The sequence below is a fragment of the Macaca fascicularis genome, chromosome 1 (genome assembly GCF_037993035.2).
Source record: "Macaca fascicularis isolate 582-1 chromosome 1, T2T-MFA8v1.1".
Lineage (NCBI taxonomy): Eukaryota > Metazoa > Chordata > Mammalia > Primates > Cercopithecidae > Macaca > Macaca fascicularis.
Window position 1 is genome coordinate 161,966,931 of NC_088375.1, and position 20,421 is coordinate 161,987,351.

General features: G+C 37.3%; 1 long non-coding RNA gene across 5 annotated transcripts in view; it reads right to left on the reverse strand.

The window, feature by feature from the left end:
- The window catches only part of LOC107127201 (uncharacterized), a 513,156-nt gene that overhangs the window by 97,411 nt on the left and 395,324 nt on the right, over positions 1 to 20,421 (reverse strand). The gene's annotated exons all lie outside the window — the stretch shown is intronic.

The following is a 20,421-nucleotide window of genomic DNA, read 5'->3' on the forward strand; positions in this document are numbered from 1 at the left end:
ATACATCTGAACATATAAATGTAAGTATTTCCCAATGCCATATTCTATATAAAATACCAAGCAATGTCAACTCAAGTTTGGAATCATTTAACATTTTTTCCTCATAGTCTATTTTCTGAGAATTGAATCATAACATTCCAATTTATTGACATAATAGAGAATGGCCTTAAAATACTCACAAAGGCTCTCCATGAATTCTACCATTTCATTGACTTGTCACAGCAAACAACAAGTTTGCCATTTCAAACCATAGTTCTGAATGTGTATCTGTGGTGTGGCAAGTAAGGAACTAATTAAGTATGAAATTACCTTATATATCTAAAGCTGTGTCTGCTCACCTTTAGGCATTTTGGGAATCCACCTAATGAGATATGAGTTTTGCTCCACAGGACAATCACAAAGCTCATTAATGCTCATTAAAACATAAGTAGTGTTCAATGGATTCAGCGAAATCTCACTGTATTTTAATGAACATCTGAATTATCCAATGGAGCAAAACCCTCCCAAGGAGAAATTCATGTTAATGCAAAAGGAAAGTGCAGGCCAATACAGATAGTAAATATTGTAAGTTTAACTACATGTAGACACATCTGTGAAAAATAGAAAACATATTCCCAGAAGTTCATCTCTTAACAATTAAAAATAAACCTGTCTCAGTTGATTTGACAAGCATCTGAAATACTAGAGAGAAGTATTTAGTGAAATCACTAAATTATTTGTCAATAAGAATGTTTTGAGTTGTTTTTCCCACATTGGATTTAAGAAAGCTGAAAATCTTCTGTTTTATAACTCATGTTGAAAACACTGTAGGTAAATGATGAATAAATATTTATTAACTGAGTAGATAAGTGACTTTAATTTAAAGTCTATATATTCATTTACATACGTATAGTATTTTTCTGCACAAATATTTGAATGCCTACTGTGTGTTAGACACATACTAGCACTGAAAGTAAGAGTGATCAAAACAGACAGAATCTTAATGTCACAAAGCTTATATTCCTAAGAGAGAAAGAGGTGATAAACATGTAAATATGGAACCAGTTAATAAGAAATATAGAAAACATAAAAACCTGGTAAACGTATACATAGTAGAGAGAGAAGAACAAGCACTGTTATAGATAGGGTGGATGGAAAAGGTCTCTAAGAAGTTGTTATTTGAGCAGAAACAGGAATGAAGAGTAAGCCTTGGGCATATGTGAGGGATGAGCTTTAGGGACAGAAGGAACTGCAAGTATAAATGCCTAGAGGCAGCAACAGACTTAGAGAAATACTTATAAAGCCAGTGTGCCTGAAATGCAGCGAGGCATGAAGAAAGTCACAGGTGATGAAATCAGAGCCATAATCAGGAAGAGTGGCACCGATTTTCAGGCTTCCAAAAGAATCTAGATTTTATCTAAGTGGGATGGGATCATTCTAGAACTTTGAGTAAAATAGTAACTTGATTTTACTTCTATTCTAAAAGACTCTCTGACTTCTACTTGGAGAAAAGGTCATAGTAGTTTGGACAAGGGTAACAGTGAAGATGTTGAAATGAGGATGACAGGAGACTTGGCAGAATTGAATGATGGATTGAATATGGTGTGTGAGAGAAAGGAAAGGGCCAGTGGATGACCTGAAGGGTTTTAGTCTAATATACTTATTGGCCAAATAAATTTTTGACATTTTTCAAATAAGAGCTTTTATTTTTTGTCTCAAATAAATTGATATTAAAATCAAAATAGGACAAGTACAGTGGCTCACACTTATAATCCCAGCACTTTGGGAGGCTGAGTTGGGAGAATTACTTGAACTCAAGAGTTCAGTACCAACCTGGGAAACATAGTGAGACCTTGCCTCTACAAAAAAATTTAAAAATTAGCTGGTCATGCTGGCACATGCCTGTGGTCCCAGCTATTTCTGAGGCCAAAGTGGGAGGATTGCTTGAGCCCAGGAGTTTGAGGCTGCAGTGAGCCATGATCACAACACTGTACTCCAAGCTAGTGATAGAGTGAGACCTTGTCTCAAAAACAAAAATAGAAAAAAAAACCCTCACAAAATAAATATAAAATGGAAATAAATAAATATTATGTCAAGAACATAAATTATAAATGAAGAAGTTCTCATGAACCAGTGCCAGGACCAATTCTGTTCTCACTCAGGATGTTCTGCCTTAAGGAGCCATTCTATTTCCAAGATTTAAGAACTATATCAGTCCTCACATCTCCCAAATATTTGAGGAGACTTCAAGAAGTACTTGGCAAATAGAATTAAAAAATGTAAATAAGAAATATAAATTTTCTCAACATAAGCTCCATCAGGCTTAAGACTTCTAAGTGATGATACAAGCCATTCGGTTCATCCCTAAAAACCCAAGGTTCCTGAGAATTTAACCATGTCAATGCAATCTTTTCATATTATTGAATAAAGAAAAATGAGTGCTCTTTAAAGATTTTTTAAGATTAGGAAACAAAAAGAAGTCAGTGGGGGCCAAACCAGGACTGTAAGGTGGATGCTTGGTGATTTCCCATCAAAATATTACAAAATTGTCCTTGTTTGATGAGAGAAATGAGCATGAGCATTGTTGTGGTAAAGAAAGGCTCTCTGGTAAAGCTTTTCCAGGCACTTTTCTTTTGAAGTGCTAGTTAACTTTCTCGAAACACTCTCACAATCAGTAGATGTTATCTTTCTTTGGTCCTCCAGAAACACAAAAAGCAAAATGCCATGAACATCCCCCCAAAAACTGTTGACATGACCTTTGCTTTTGCTTTGACTAGACCACTTCCACCTCTTGATAGCCATTGCTTTGATTGTGTTTTGTCTTCAAGATTGTCCTGGCAAATCCATGTTTCATCTTCTGTTACAAATTTTTGGAGAAATGGTTCAGGATCTTGATCCCCCTTGCTTCAAATTTCCATTGAAAGCCCTGCTCTTGTATGCAGCCAATCTGGGTGTAATGATTTTGGCACCCATTAAGTGGAAAGTTTGCCTGACTTTATTTTTTCAGCCAGAACAGTGTAGGCTGAACAAGCTGAGATGTCTGTGGTGTTGGTTATTGTTTGTGCTATTAATCATCATTCCTCTTCAGTGAGGTCATGAAAAAGATGAATTTTTTTTCCTTGTAAATTGATGTGAATGGCCTGCTGCTGTGGGCTTCATCTTCAATATTGTCTAGTTCTTTCTTAAAATGCGTTATCCACTTGTATTGTTTTAGGTTTCTTTAGGGCATTTTCTCCATAAACTTTTCTTTTTTTTTTTTTTTTTTTTTTTTTTTTTGAGATGGAGTCTTGCTCTGTCGCCCAGGCTGGGGTGCAGTGGCCGGATCTCAGCTCACTGCAAGCTCCACCTCCCGGGTTTACGCCATTCTCCTGCCTCAGCCTCCTGAGTAGCTGGGACTACAGGTGCCCACCACCTCGCCCAGCTAGTTTTTTGTATTTTTTTAGTAGAGATGGGGTTTCATCGTGTTAGCCAGGATGGTCTTGATCTCCTGACCTCGTGATCCACCCGTCTCGGCCTCCCAATCCATAAACTTTTCATAAAGCATCAGTGATTTCACCATTCTTCTACCCAAGCTTTACTACAAATTTCATGTTTGTCTTGCTTCAATTTTAGCAGAATTCATGTTGTTCTAAAGGGCTCCTTTAAAACGAATATCTTATTCTTCTGAGTGCCTTAAACTAGATTTTATTCAGACATGTTATGACAAGTTATTGTAAGTTAATTGTGATGCAAAAAAACTGGAACTTCACTCATAGTTTTTCCATAATGCATATTTCCATGAACTATGACCCCTCATATGATTTCTTTTCTGAGTTTCAGAATGTGATTCTTCTTGAAGTTGTCTTAGATATCTTAAAATTATAATGACCAAAGGCAAATTCTTAATATTCTACCACAAATGTGCTCTCCTGAGATTTTATTAATAAAAGTCACTTTCATCCTCCTAGTACTAGTACATTGGAAATCCTTCTTGGTATCTTTCTTCCACATCACTAGTCTGTTGATCCTATTTCTAAAATATATCCCAATGGAACAATTTTTTTTCTCTCTCTCTGCTTACACTAGCTTACTCAAAGCTATCATCACCCCATCTCTAGATTACTTTTCTCCCTGCTCCAAACTAGCCCTCTGAATAACTTCTTCTCTCTACAGTAATTAGAACAGTCTATTAAATTTGGATCAACATAGCTTTGATATGAAAGATGAAGTTTCATATATTAGTAGCAAATGGTAGTAAAAAATATTATTCTGCACTTCTGATGTTTCTTCCTATGAAGAGTCATCAATTAATGCAACTCTAGGATTCTCTTCACTGCCTTTGGCAAGTTTTGTAAATTTTGAGTAATATCCGTGTATGTGCAGCTAAAATCTGTGTTTCTGGAGAGTCAGTGTACCTATAGAAATCACAGTTCTCTTTTGCTCTTCCATGCCTTATATCATATGTGGACAGATCATTCCCCCTGCTCTAATTCTCTGTGTCCCGGACTGGGTAGAATTCAGTATTAGCAAGCTCATTTGTTTAGTCAGCCTAAAGTTATATCTTCAATTTGACCTCTAATGGTAATTAAGTGTTGCTTTAGCTTACATGTTTTTTAACTTGCTCACAACCTGAGTCAGGAAGAGGACTTCTACAGGCAATAAAATCACTGATTACTTATTTTACTTTGTAGCACATTCCTTGTACTAAGATGATCTTGAGGAGTTCATCATATAAAACCTTCAATATGCCCATAGATGGTAGCATTGACAAATAACATGAGGGAGAGAAAGGCAAATCTAGATGCAGAATAAATGTCTATTTCATTTAGAACAAATTACTGCCTCTCACCTATGATGCAAAGGATCCCATGTAATCAATATTCTAGAATATTCTGTAGTGGTTAATTTGAGCTGTAATGCTAATTTGGGGACTATTCTTAGTAAATTAAGAATTCAGAAAGATAACTCGGTCATCTGTGTGGAGTAACATGCCATTTTGTTAAGTCTACCATAGTCTATATTCCTGCCCCATGACCATTTTGATGGTATATGCATTAATCAAGCAATAGGCCCTTAGAGGAAGAACCATAACCGAAATTAATGGTAAGTCATCCTCTGTACTTAAGACTATTATCAACAGCGGCAATTTTTACATGGGAAATAATAATATTCAGATCTTGGTCTATTCAGAGTAATCTATCCAGAAACTACTTACCCCAAATTATTTCACCAAACGTACTCCATTCTGCCAGATTACTAAACGTTGACTATGAATCCACGTAATTTCTAAGTCAAAGCCACTTCTCTTTTCAAGCAAAGTGCCAACAGTTGGGAGAATATACAGGTATCTTCAGGGATAAGAACATGAAAGCAACTGAATGTCTCATTTCTCTGGTAAACAAGATTTTACTTGTATTCACTGGGGGAAGGTCTATGCAAACATACCCAAAATCCGAGGAAGCTGAGAGGCCAGAGAAAGAGGCTAACAAATCCAGATCTTTCAAAAGAAACATTTATAGGGGCATTCTTTAGCCTCCATACTTGTTTTACTTCTCAAACAATTGTTTATAAACTTCTCATGTGATTTGTCCTACATCAGACTTAGTCATTTAGAACTCCATTCTATGATGTAATTAAGTATCCTTCTAATTTGTTTACTTTTTAACCAAAGTTATGCAAAATCTGCTGTTGTTTGTACCAAAAAAATGATTGATACAGCAACAAAAGGTACCCCAAATAGGGTATCCATGAATTTAATTAAGACATTAGAATGTTTTGAAGACTTTATCTTTATAAATTGTGTCCACTTAATAATAAAATTTTGTCAAGCTTGCTTGCCTTTGTGTCAGTCAGTCAGGTAGCATTCAGTTTAGAATTAGCAAATCTAGGATCTTAGAAATAGCTTTTGGTAATTCTCTGGATATTGTCTAATACAAGTAATGACAGTGAAGATATAATGAAGGAGTTAAAATTTATTAAAGTCATAATTTATGTCTGTCTAAGCCCTTTAATTCATTATTTAAATGTGTGTGACAACCCAACGTAATTGGTACATTATTCTCAATGTACAGATGATAAAACTAAGGCTTGTAGAGGTTAAGTAACTTGTCCAAAGTGGTAGCTGTGTTTTAGCAGTATCATTACTATTTCTTTTAATATCAATATGTCCTAAAGCCAGTTTATAATTTATTTCCAAATCTAATGCATTCCCTGTATTGGTCAATTATATCACACTTCTGTTATTAAAAATGTCTTTCTGTATTTAGAGAACTAGTAGAGTATAGTAGTTAAAAGCCTATCATTTACACCCTATTACCTTTTTTGAAATACCAGCTCTGACATTTTTTAGCTCTGTATCCATTACTTCACATCTCTGACCTCAGTTTTCTCATCTTCTAACTGGAATAACAATAATATCTATCTTATAATGTTGTTGTGAGGATAAAATGGATTAGTGTATGTAAGTAAAGTCAGCTTTGCAAGTAAAATTTTATAAATATAGGTTTTGTCATTGCTATTTATTATTATTAATAGCATTAACTGTGACAAGAAGTATAGCTAAGACATAAATAAGACTGGTTTCTACTTCAAGTGACTTCCATTCTTATGGAGGAAACAGACAGGAAAATATGTCATTACTAAGTATTATTTTACCTAGTAATATACGTATTAGAGGCATATCCAATAATAATGAAAGAATGACAACGTGTGTGGAGGAGAAGAACTAAAGCTACACTTAAGGTTCACACAATACTTATCAGAAGATACAATACCTGAGTGACTTCTTCTAAGAACACATATATTTAGCCAGGTAAAATTTAGTTTAGGATGCTGATAAAACCAGAGAGGGTAACATTTGCAAAGGCACTGTGATAAGAGAGTAAAATGGTACATGGAAGAAATGCAAGTCCTTAAAATGACTTGAAAATACACTATGGGGGAGATGAGATGAGAATTCAGGTCAGAGATAAGCTGAAGTGTGTCATTAAAAAGTCACATTGAGAAAGGTAAACTATTTCCTAAATGTTAGCTGTCCAAGGGGTTGGGGGTGGGGGGTGTATTAAAAGGTTTTAAGTAGAAGACTGACATGATCCACTAAAATTACTTTGAAAAAAGATCATACTGAAAGCAATATAAATAATGGATTGAGGGGAGAGGATGTGGCACAAAATTTAGAAATACAGATGCTATTTAGGAGTCTTTCGATGCCAAAAAATAAAAATAAGAAAATAAATTAAATGATGTAATCTTTAAGAAATTAACAGTGGGAATGGAAACAAGAGCCAGATTCAGGTGAAACTAAGGAATTCGATCTAATTAAATTTGATAGTCAACCTGGTAAGGGAAAAAGAAGTGGCAAGGATGATTTACAAATTCACGTTCTTGCTACTGGATGGATTTTAATTTTATTTATAGAGATAGAAACATAGAAAGAATAGAAAGATTTGGTGGGAGATATAAAGGAGGTATGTATGTGTGTCTCTCTATATATATATATATAAAACATTTGGGCCAAGTGGGGTGGCTTAACACCTGTAACCCCAGCACGTTGCAAAACAGAGGTGAGTGGATCACCTGAGGTCAGGAGTTCAAGACCAGCCTGACCAACGTGGTGAAACCCTGTCTCTACTAAAAAATACAAAAATTAGCCTGGCGTGATAGTATGCACCTGTAATTCCAGCTACTCCATAGACTGAGGCAGAAGAATCTCTTGAATCTCCTCCCTTCCAGGGGGAGGCGGAATTTGCAGTGAGCCAAGATTGCACCACTGAACTCCAGCCTGGGCAACAGAGTGAGACTCTGTCTCAAAAAAGAAAAAGGGAAGAGAAGGGAAGGGAAGTGAAGGGGAGGGGAGGGTAGGGAAGGGGAAGTGAGGGGAGGGGAGGAAGAAAAGAAAAGAAAAAGAAAAAAGAAAAAGAAAAGAAAAATATAACATAATACATGTATATATCAATGTGTCCAATAGAAATATTGGGATAAGTCTATGGGTCTGCAATTCAGAAGGAATATTTGGCCTGGAAATCCATTTGGTAGCTAACAGCCCATAGGTGGTAGTTGAAACTATGAAACACATAGAATTTCCTCAGTGAGACTGTGAGGAGTAGGAAGAGGGCCAAGGAAAGGACTTTGGGAAGTGTGAATGAAAAAGCAGGCAGAAGTAAGGGAGCCAATATGGGACACAAAAGGAAAACAACAGAAATGGGAAAGGAAGAGAATGTGGAGCAAAGGAAAGAAAAAGAGATATTTTTAATAATAAAATGATTAAGCAATATGAAATATGTAGTAACTAAATTGTCATTGGTGAATCTATGGAGCATGTTTTCAATGGAGTGTTATAGGTGGGAGATGGGTAATGGAAGTAGACAGAAAATACAAAAAATAGAGGAAGAGATTGTAAATTGTGCATGACATTTTAAGAAGTTAGACCATTATGCATAGAAAAAGATAGGGGAGGAATATAGAAGGAAATAGGGAAAGTGACAATGAAAAAAAAAAGCCTAGAAATAGGGTAATATCTAGAAAGAGATATAAAGTGGACATAGAGATTTTTGTGTATTTGTTACTTCATTTTTAAATTATTTGCACTTTAACAAAGTATAGCTGATAAATTAAAAAGTATACATTAAGTGAAATAAGTTAGACACAGAGAGACAAACACTGCATAATGTAAGTTTTATGTGAAATCTAAAAGTGTTGAACTCAGAATCAGAGAGTAAAATGGTGGCTTCCAGAAACTAGGGCATGGGAACATGAGGAGCTGTTGGTCAAAGGGCACATAGTTTCAGTTATGCTGAATGAATGAGTTCTGGAGATATAATGTACGGCATGGGGACTATAGTTAATAATGCTGTATTGTATAATTGAAATTTTCTATAAGAGTAGACTTGGTGCATGTGTTACTTCAAATGAGGAAACAGGCTGTGTATTGAAGAGAAACAAAAATAGACAGGTAGAGTTTAAAGATTCAGTTGTCAGAGAAAATGATGGATCCAAGTCCCTGAGATAGAGAAAGGGTTGAGATGCAGAATACTGGTAGAAGTATTTTGTTTATGTGGAAGAAACAATGTTTCCACCAAAATTGGAGGAAAAATAGTAAGAATGAGGGTGTATATAGATAATTTATACCCCCTTGATGTTGATAATATCGCAGGTACAGAAGCGAATTTTGATGAGATTTCAGAAAGTCAGGAATGCATAATTGGAAGTGTCTGTATGTTACGTGTACAGGAATATACTAGAGCCTAAAATGAAATAATGCATGTATCCAAATGACTAAAAAATCTATAGTTAATTTATTATGAAAAAAAATGTGTGAAGAAATTTTGAGTGGTCTATAAAAATTGAATACATTAATAAGTTACATTAGCATAGATGACTCATGCTTAAAAGATCTTTTTTATGGAAGAGATACTTATCATATTGCTCACTGACTGTATAATAGAATTTAAATAAATTAGGCCTCAGCTGTTATCTTCATTTCACAAAAAAAGCATGATACTATAGCAGAAAGGGGCAAATTATATTTCAATAACTGGAAGTTCTTAATATGACCAAAATTATGTAAATTCTACCAACCATCAATTTTCTAGGAATTTTAGTCTTCATGCTAATTCACAAAAATCAAGCACAATGTATTTGCAGCTGGCTTAATTCTCCACTGAACTACAGAAAAATATGGCTCATTGAACCAGGTAGTGCCATACTGGCACAGTCCCTTTAAGAAAAGGTAAATATATTTGGCAAATTTCAGGACTATCTTAGAAAAACAAGCACCTCGGCATCTTATGTTTTATATGATCAGTAGGACAGTACTGCATTTAAGAGAGACAATGTACCATGTTACCTACTGGAAAGAACATGGTCTCTGCATGCCTAGTGTTTCAATGGCAATGGTGCCACTTGTGACTTTGTGCATCTACGATCTCTGAGTCTTGTTGACTTCGTTGACAAAATGTTAATGATAATGCATGTCATCAGTCATCAGGAATTTTGTGAAACTTTTCAGATATATTTGTTCCTTTTCTTTCTTCTTTCTTTCTTTATTTTTTTAAACAAGGTCTTTCTCTACTCAGCCTAGAGCACAGTGGCGTGATTACGGCTGACTTCAGACTCAAATTCTTGGGCTCAAACCATACCCCTGCCTCTGTCTCCCAAGCAGCTGGGACTACAGGCATGTGCCATTATGCCTGGCTATTTTTTAAATTTTTGTAGAGATGAGGTATTGCTATATTCCCAGGCTGGTCTCAAAACTTGTGGGCTAAAGTGATCCTCCTGCCTTGACCTCCCAAAGTGCTGGGATTATAGGCGTGAGCCACCTCTTCCAGCCTCCTATTTTTTTAGATGGTAGAAATTTGCACGTTATGTTTGAATGATTGCAGAACAGAGATTAGAGAATGGAAAATTTAAGATTAAAGAGAGAGAATGTATATTTCAGTGTAAAAATCTATATCTTTATCTGCTATAATGAAATACCATAAACTGGGTAACTTATAAAGATCATAAATGTATTTCTCATAGTTTTGAGAATGGGACATCCAAGAACAAGACTCTAGCACATTGGGTGAGGAACAGCTTTCTCATAGATGGTGCCTACTTGCTGTGTTCTCACATGATGGAAGGGGCAAGGCATCTCACTGGGGTCCCTTTAATAAAGGCATTCATCCTATTCACGAGGGCTCCTCCCTCATGACATAATTATACCCCAAAGACCCTGTCCCCTGAAATCATTACACTGGAGATTAGGATTTCAAAATATGAATTTTTGGAGCATACAAATATTAGACAATAGTAATCTATGAGAAAACAGGAAGAGATTAGATATCTAGAATACAGGTAAGATAATAGTCAAAGAAGAAATGATGTGTAAAACATCCCAGGTGTATATTGACCAAATAATGATATATTCTATTAAAAAATAAGGGTTATTAAAACAACAGTGACAATGTACATGAGTTCATTAGGGTCTCTAAATGCCTACACATATGCTATTTTTATTCCCAATTATTGATTTAATTCTTCTTTTCCTTTACCATATTCATCATTTTCAGCATTTGTCAGTAGTAGTGAAATTACTACCACATTTTCCCCCACATACATGTTGTTTTAATAAATGTATACCCCATAAAATGCCTTGTTATTTTTCTAGCTATCATTCAAATATTCATGCCCAATCTCTTTATTCTGATGTGTCCAAAGAACAAACATATAACATGATACATCTGACTGTAATCAGCTCAGTATCCTGGCCTAACCTGCTGAGCCTCTACTGTGGACTTGACAAAATCAAATACAGTCTTCTTATGAAAATGGAGGCTAAGAACCAATTTCACTCAAAGGTGAATATGGTTTGGGCATGTAATATTACCAGTTCTCTGTTTCTGACCTAGCAGGAGCAAGCAGTGTTTCTGAAAGGAAGCATAAAACAATAATTAATATTTTAACATTTAGAGAATCACCAATAAAAAACACAAAAAAATTTTTAAACAATTTTTATACAAATAAAAATTAATACTTTAATATTTAAAGAATCATCAATATAAGGTATTGAACTAGAAGGAAAGTCACAAGAAACAGAACAAAGCAAACAAAATACATAGGGTATTAAATAGAATGCAAGATGAAATCAAACTGAAAATCAGCCACCTTTAACACACACACACACAAGAACTTAAAGATTATATCAAACCCATATTTGTCAATTCCAGATTATCCAATGACACTGACTTTGTTGAGAAATTGGAAAAGTTCTTTATATGCATCCGTATTACCAACTAGCTAGATCAGTTTTTAAGTGTCTTAACTATCCGTATAGCTATGATAGAACTATTGGGCATTTTCATACACAGCTGGAGTATTGGTATAAATTGGTATAATGTTTCTAGATGGTATTCTGAAGTATCTATCAAGCTTATAGAAATCGCTTTTTTAATATAATAATTCCATGGAGATAATTAAAATTTTTAAAAAGTTTAGCTGTATGTTTCTGAGAGTATCGCTTAACAAAATGAATATTAGAAGTAACTCAAATATCCCAAATAATACACACATATGCACACAGAAATGCACCATCCCTGTCTATTTTAATGAAAAGCAGTCAGTAGAATTTAAGCTAGAGAAATAAACCAGTCTAGAGTTTATTACCTTTATCCTTCAATAATTCTTTGTATGGTCTCATAATAAGCATTTAATTTTCATTTAGAGTCATACTTAAAAGAATGGCTGAATAATTATTTTGCCTTAATCTTAATGTGTGATTTTAGTCTTCTGACTGCTTATAAAAGAGCAAAATGGGGGAAAATCACCATTTCAAGGAGTCTGAAGAATTTAAAAATGTGTGACTTCCTCTAACCTTCATTGCAAATTAATTTTTATGTGTATTTTTAATTTGATAGACTGACATTTTTCTAATCTTGACTACATGGATCAGTAACTCCCACTACTTAGCCAAGAGGTTAATGAGAAATTGATAGTAATAACAAAAAATATACCAAGAGGATTTGTCCTGTTTCTCCTAATCCAAAATAATAATTTGGAGCATCTATCAAGCACTTTCTTGAAAGAGAATAAGCTATGCGAAATGCCAATGTGTGAAGAAAATCATTTATAACTTATGACAGACAGCCAACATGAGATTGCTTTGTTAGAAACTTCCTTTGTATGTTACCTATTGCCAAATATACCATAGAATTACAGGTTTCTCTCTCTTCAATGTGCACTTAACCAGGTACTTTTTATTGACAGAAAAAAAAATTAATCTTCTGTCTTATTTTGTATGGCTAAATATTCAAGAACGCTATGACTTAAAGTCGTGGCACACACATAAACACACATACACACATATACATACACAGATACCTACATACATACAGTGTACACACTTAAACATGTATAATATTCATAATATGTGGTATATTATGTTACATATTGCCATATTTAATAAAATCAATATAAAAATGTTTCATATTATGAAATATTATTCAGTGCTAAAAAATACTATGAATCCATGAAAAGGCATGAAACTCATATGCGTATAACTAAGTGAAAGAAATCAATCTGGAAAAGCAGCATGCTCTGTGATTCCAAATATACGACATTCTTGAAAATAAAAAATCTAGAGAGAGTAAAATGATCAGTGGATGCCAGTGGTTGGAGGAAGGGAGGGATGAACAAAAAGAGCACAGAGGATTTTGAGGGCAGTGAAGCTACTTTACATGATGCCATAATGTAGGTACTTGTTATATACTTCTCAAAGCCCATACACTGAACAACATCAAGTGAGAATCCCACCATAAACTATGGACTTTGGATGATAATGATGCATCAATGTAGGTTCATCAGTTGTACAAATGTATCACTCTGGTGCGAGATGTTGGTACTGGGAAGGCTACCTACATGTGGGAACAGGGAATGTGTGGGATGTCTATGTACTTTCGGTTCAATTTTGCTGTGAACCCAAAATGGTTCTAAAAATGCAAGTCTATTAAAATAAAAAGTGTCACATATACAACTTGGATTTATCTCTCTCAAAGCACAGCTTGGTAGAAGACAGCATATGATTTCTTTTTTAAGAGACAGGGTCTTGCTGTGTTGTCCAGGCTAGAGTGAGAAGTGGCCCTTCACTTGGTTTGCACAGTCATCGTGTACTATAGCCTAAAAGTCCTGAGTTCAAATCATTTCTTCTGCTCAGCTCCTGAGTGGCTAAGAAAAAAGGCATGGTGTATCCAGTGAGATATTTGATTTTACTTCCCAGAGAATTTCTTCTAACATGAAACTTACAACTTGGAATATTATTTACAGGTCTTGAAGCTCCCTAAAAAATTCCAACATATTTCATCACCGCTGTTAAGTTTCCAAAATACTGCTGCAAAAAACCTAGACAATGCCACAGTTATAACAAATCGATAATGAATATGTCAAAAATCCAGCCATATTAGCTCCACCACTAAACTTATTTTAGGATAGTTTACAATTTTGCATTTTCAGAATATGTTAAACTGATTGATTTCCAGGAAAATTGCTTTTATTAGAAATTTAAACTTAATTTTTGTGATATTTCTATTCTAGGGAGTGTAACTTTCTCAGTGAGAATTTGCTTTCTGGGGAATATTAGGGACACCCCCATGTCTTGCTTTGTTTCTAATTTTTAGAATGCATTTGAAAACAGGTAATGAAGACATTGCCTCACAGTTTAATGTGTTGATATACACAACCTTCCTAAGGTGCAAATGCATGTAGTGGGTCACTTTCATTAGAGTCCCAAAGACTTGCAGCAGCTGGACGTTCCTTTTTTCTACCACTTGGAAAACACTCTCAAGACATCTTTGCTAATGCTGACCATTCTGCTTTGTGTATTGAGATTCTAAAATGTGCTAATTACCCTGGCTGGAATTCAAAATCTGATCTACTTTGCCAGGAATAAGACAGTAGTCCCTAGGATGCATGGAAGGAAAAAGCTAGCCTTCAGCTTGTTAAGCCACCATGCGGGCCACTTCATCATAGGAGTCTTTATGTCCCTAGAAGCCAAGAAAGATTTATAGAACTGCTTACAAATTAAAAGAGATGCTGAATAGGCAAGAGCAGCGGCTTCAACTCACTGTGAACACTGTTGGGAGAATTAGTTGTTTACCAGACTGGGAAGTTGCAAATGCAATTGAGCACAATATGAAATACAATAACCTGCAATCCCCACAGTGACCACATACCCACATACCCACATACCTGCAAGGCTAAAATTGACTTTTGAGCTTAGAAATATATATACATATATATATATACACACACACACACACACACAAACACACATGTATATACATACATATGTATACATGCATGCCTTTGCTTAATGTCTACGTACTTTCTGTTCAGTTTTGCCGTGAACCCAAAATGGTTCTAAAAAAGAAAGTCTATTAAAATAAAAGTATCACATATACAACCTGGATTTATCTCTCTTGGATTTATCTCTTCTCAGACATTCAAAGCAATAACAATAATCTTGGTTCCCTCACCAATTTTTTGAAAAAAATCAATAATTTTCAAATTGTGAGCATTTCTACATTGCTAGGTTTTTAAGTGGAAATTACATATGCCAAAAAAAGAAAAAAAAATGCTCCAAGGTACTGGCTCAATTATTTTGCAAATCTTTTATTAAGTGGAAGAAAACATTTGGATCTTTTTTCTGCTCCCTTGTGCAGTGATTAACCAAGTTAATTTGCAAAGTTGAAAGTGTTCTTTTTGTATTGCTTCTCCTGTATCAATAGCCAAATCCTTGCTGCAATTGTTAAAAGTTTGAATTTTTAATAAATCTTGCTGCAGGTCTTCATTCACTATAATTCATGTTAACAAGATTCAATGAATATTGCAAATGATCATTTTTCTTGTTATTCAAAAGCTACTCACTAATTTGGCAAAAGGTTTGCCCACATCTGATTTACTTAATACCCGAGTAAAATTAGATAAAATGAAGAGAATTATATATTAGCAAAATGTTTAATTTAGGTCCATGAGGCTGCTGATTCAGGCTTTCCAACAGAGCTGGCTGCTAAGGCTTGGCCCAGAGACAGCAAACACTCCATTCTCTTTCCTGGTCTTTTCATCAGGTTCCAGGATAAACTCCCTCTTCTTTCACTCAGAGCTCTGACCTCACCAAGGTTTTCAACATTTTTTAACCTTCTGGGCCATTTTCACCACATTACAAATTGATTATAAACAGCCTCAAGTAATAACAGAGGAAATGGTTGTTGAGTGCCTAATATTTTTTCATTACTGAATCATATGGACTTTGTCAGAGTTTCGGGGGAGGGGAGAAATAGCAAAAATGTATGCTCTATTATCAATAACATAAAATTTGACAGGAGATATATCAAGAAACAATGACAATACAACAAACGATGTATTCAATTAAATGCTAAATTATATCATGTCATTTGAGAGGTCTAACAATTCTAAGGAAATGTTTTTGTCACAGGATCCTTGGGGTGTCACTTTGCCAGCCAGAAACCTCTGTGGCAAGCGGGTGTTGCTCAGGCATGCTGGGCTTCTTCCACCTACGCGCCTGGCAGGCTGCGCTCGGCTCGCACTACCATGCTGGACCCCACACCTGCCAAGGGCGAGACAGGTGCGGAGTGGCAAGGGTTATGTGGGCGAGTTAACATGGGGTCTGGCCACTGTGCATAGCCAGTAGCTACTGCAGCAGAGCAGGCAGCTCTAGGCACCAGCACAGGTGCTGGCTCAGGTGCCAGCTCCATGCGAGGCTGTAGCTGGACCAGATGTACCGCAGGTGGTTTCCACTGTGCACACCTGTGGAGGAGGGAAACAGGGTGGTACCCAGAAGCTTGGAGATGCCAGGAACTGCAGAGCCCCAAAAAGGGTGTCACAGCCCTAGCTCAGGGAGCTCCTAGGTCTCGGCTTCCTGAAGGGCTGCAGCTCTTCCCTCCTTCTTGTCACCGGCAACGTGGGAAGCCGGGTTGGGGTTTCAGCCCTGCTTGTGTTACAGCTTTTTCAGTCCCGCCAAGATAAGTCCCAAGTTCTTGTCTTGCATCCAGGAAGAATGAGGTATGTGAACAACTGAAGGGTGAGCAAGGCAGAGAGGAGCTTCACTGAATGACAGAACAGCTCTCAGGAGACCCAGAGCTGGTAGCTCCTTTCCACAGGAGCAGGTCGTCTCAACGAGCGTCTGGCTCTTAGTGGAGAGGAGATCTAAGTGGGTAGCTCGTTTCAATAGGCAGGTCATCCTGAGCCGTCCAGGAGACCTGAATTGGGTAGATCCTTCCCACAGCAGGTCATTCCCACGTCTCTCTGTGAGTCTGGGTGAGTCCGGAGTTTTTATAGGCTTCATAACGGAAGAAGTGCATTCTGATTGATCCATGGGCAGCCATGAGGCAGATCTAGAAAAAGCCCCGTAAGTTGCGGACTCCACCCAGAACTGACAGACTGGCCGCATGCTTCTGGCCGTTTATGGCTTGAAGGTGGGGTTCAGGCCGTCCGTGGCTTGAAGGTGGGACTTCACTGGGGACCCACCCCTTTCCACCTAGAAGGCTGTCTGCCTCCTGCCACCATCCATCATGTCATCCAGGGTTCCCAGGCTGTTCATGCCAACGGGCACCTGCCGGCCTGTACCGAGCTGTCCTCAGTTCCCCTCAGCCTCCCCTCCATGTTCATCAGTGCCCATAGTCCAGAGGGCACAAAGGTGATAGGGGGCTGGCATGTCAACAACAGCCCGAGCACATGCACACCCGGCTGGGACAGCACCCAGTTTCCGCCTCAACTTTGCTCTGAAATTGGAGCATGCACCAGGACTTGGGATGAGTCCAGGAAGTGGAAGAAGACACTTCTGAGCCTGCGCGGGGCATGGGATCGGGGGGCACTTCCCCAGACTCGGAGAGTGCAGACATGCCTTGGTTCACAGCAGCTGGGTAGCTGCAGCTGTGTCCAGAAGGGCGAGGCTTCCACCCCGCCAACTTGGAAGGGGGTGGGGCTCCCACCTATTCCCAGCTCCTGCGGGCTCCGCGGAGTGCACAGTCGGGGTTGTGCCTTCCCCACTGCAGCAGATGTCTTCCCAGCAGCCAATCCACACGGCCCTGAATGCCATCAGTTTGTGGTATACCTACAGCCTTAGGTAGAAATAAACTTAGAATAATTATCTCTTGAATATCTTCTAGTAATTAATTTGTTCTCAAATTACTCTAAAACAATAAATAAACATGGTAGTTTTTAGTGACTTGAAAGAGTTTTTGGAAAGTATGTGTTAGGCATAGTGAAGAAAAATAATGAAATTTTTCCTGTGTTGAAAATTTCACAAAATCTAAAAACTTAGGATGAAGTAAATATTCTATTGTTTTCCTTTTCTAGGAATGTTTTCCATAGACAAGTATAATCCATGTGATTCTTTGTGGCTCTCATTTTTTCCTCCTTTTAAAAAGAAATCTCTACAGTGGTTTACATATGCCTGTCCCTCCACTGAATGTTAGGTTTGTGGGTAACAGTTAACACATCTCTTTAATTTCATAGGTCTAAAGATTATAAAGAACATATGTGGGGAGCTGTACTTAAAGAACCACACTAAATGACTTTCATCTACACGTGAATTTGATTTAGATGATGAGCGTCCAGGCACCGAGCTGATGCTATAATGGATGATACTTTGGGGAACTTGGAAAAGGCAGAATGTATTTACATGTGGGAGGGAATGAATCACTGAGAAACCAGGGGACAGCTCATGGTACACAGCTTATAAAAAGACTCCCAGTGATCCCTACTTCCTTATATAAAAGACTGCCTATGTGCAATCTTCTCTTCTTAAGTGTGGACTGGCTCTAGGGAATATAACATAACAAAAATGACAGGATACCATATCCAAGATTAGTTTGCAATAATACCATGACGTGTGTGTGTGTGTGTGTGTGTGTGTGTGTGTGTGTGTGTCTATGTCTGTGTCCGTCTCTGTCCCTCCTGTCTCTCTCTCTCCCTCTCTCTCTTTCTCTCTCTCTCTCGACCCTCACTGTAGAGAAAGCACACTTCAATTTTGAGAGCTTTTCTATGGAGAAGTCTACATGGTATAAAAACTGATATCTCCAAGCAACATCTAATGAGAACCTGAAGCCTACTAACACCTATGTGAGTGATCTTGGAAGTATATCCTCCCCAAGGAGAACCTTAAAATGACTGCATCCTCATTTAACATCTTTATTAGGCTTTTATTTGGCTTACGAGAGATCCTCCACCAAAGGCATTCGATTAAGCTGTTCAGTCAGAGATGCTAATTTCTGGAATCACTTACAGAATAATTTTTTCTTCTTTACTCTGCCTTGCAAATTCAAGCTTTCTTCTGTTTCTTTGAGCTGTGATCTGAGACTCCTTAATTCAGTGATTCTTCAGTGCAGAACTTACGTTCTTCTCCCTGGTGTCTGAAAATTACTCAAGTCAGTAAACCAGGGACATTTTAGGGTCCACTTGGGTTGTTTTCCTTCTGTCAGCAACTGGAAATTTGTGTTGCTGTTGGCTAATTTCCGAAACCGGTGTGGCAAATACTGTCTTAGTTCCGGCTACTATAACAAAGTACCATAGACTGAGTGGCTTAGAAACTACAGAATTTTATTTCTTACAGTTCTGGAGGCTAGAATGGGTGCCAGTATGGTCCAGTTCTGGTGAGGGACCTTTTCTATGTTGCAGATTGCTCCTTTCTTTGTATCCTCAACTTGCAGAAAAAGAGCAAGAGAGGTCTCTGAAATTCTTTTCATAAAGTCATTAGTTCCATTCAGGAGCGCTCTAGTCTCATGACCTCTATACCTCCCAAAGGCCCCACCCACTAATAGCATTATACTGTGTGTTAGGAATTTAATATATAAATTTTAAGAGGACACAACAATTTAGCGCATATAAATATCTTGTCTCTTTCTTTTCTTTCCTCTGTTTTTTTTTCTTCCTCTCTCTCTCTCTCTCCCCCTGGAGAAGCAAGTCTAGTATACCACATCTTCATGCTTGAAACATTCAGCAAGTTTTTAATTTTATTTATCATTTCTTTAATTTCAAAAATTTTATTTCATTCTTCAATAGTGCTACCACCTTCAAGACTGTCTCTTGGCTGAGACGGGCGGATCACGAGGTCAGGAGATCGAGACCATCCTGGCTGACACGGTGAAACCCCGTCTCTACTAAAAAATACAAAAAACTAGCCGGGCGAGGTGGCGGGCGCCTGTGGTCCCAGCTACTCGGGAGGCTGAGGCAGGAGAATGGCGTGAACCCGGGAGGCGGAGCTTGCAGTGAGCTGAGATCCGGCCACTGCACTCCAGCCTGGGCAGCAGAGCGAGACTCCGTCTCAAAAAAAAAAAAAAAAAAAAGACTGTCTCTTGTTCTTTTAAACACAGTAAAGACAGTTGTTTTCATGTCTCTAGTCAATATTAAAACACTGGTCTATTTCTACAGTTTGTTGATTTTGATAGGCTTTTTTTTTTTTAGATGGAGTTTCCCTCTTGCTTCCCCAGCTGGAGTGCAATGGCGCGACCTAGGCTCACTGCAACATCTGCCTCCTGTGTTCAAGTGATTCTCCTGCCTCAGCCTCCTAAGTAGCTGGAATTACAGGCATGTACCTCCACACTTGGCTAATTTTGTATTTTTAGTAGAGATGAAGTTTCTCCATGTTGGTCAGGCTGCTCTCAAACTCCTGACCTCAGGTGATCTGCCCACCTCGGCCTCCCAAAGTGCTGGGATTACAGGTGTGAGCCACCGTGTCCAGCCAGTTTTGTTAGGTCTTAATCTTGTAGTTCAATTTTCTTTTCCCTATAGCTATCTTTGACTGTGTGCTGGATATTATACTTTAATAGCTGTATATAGCTACTAATACAAATATAACTACACATACAAATAATTTATTTCAGAACTATATTGGATATATATTATTTAAGAGAGAATTATGTTTTTCTAGTTTGGGCAACAGGCCTATAATTGAACGAGATTACCTAAAAACAA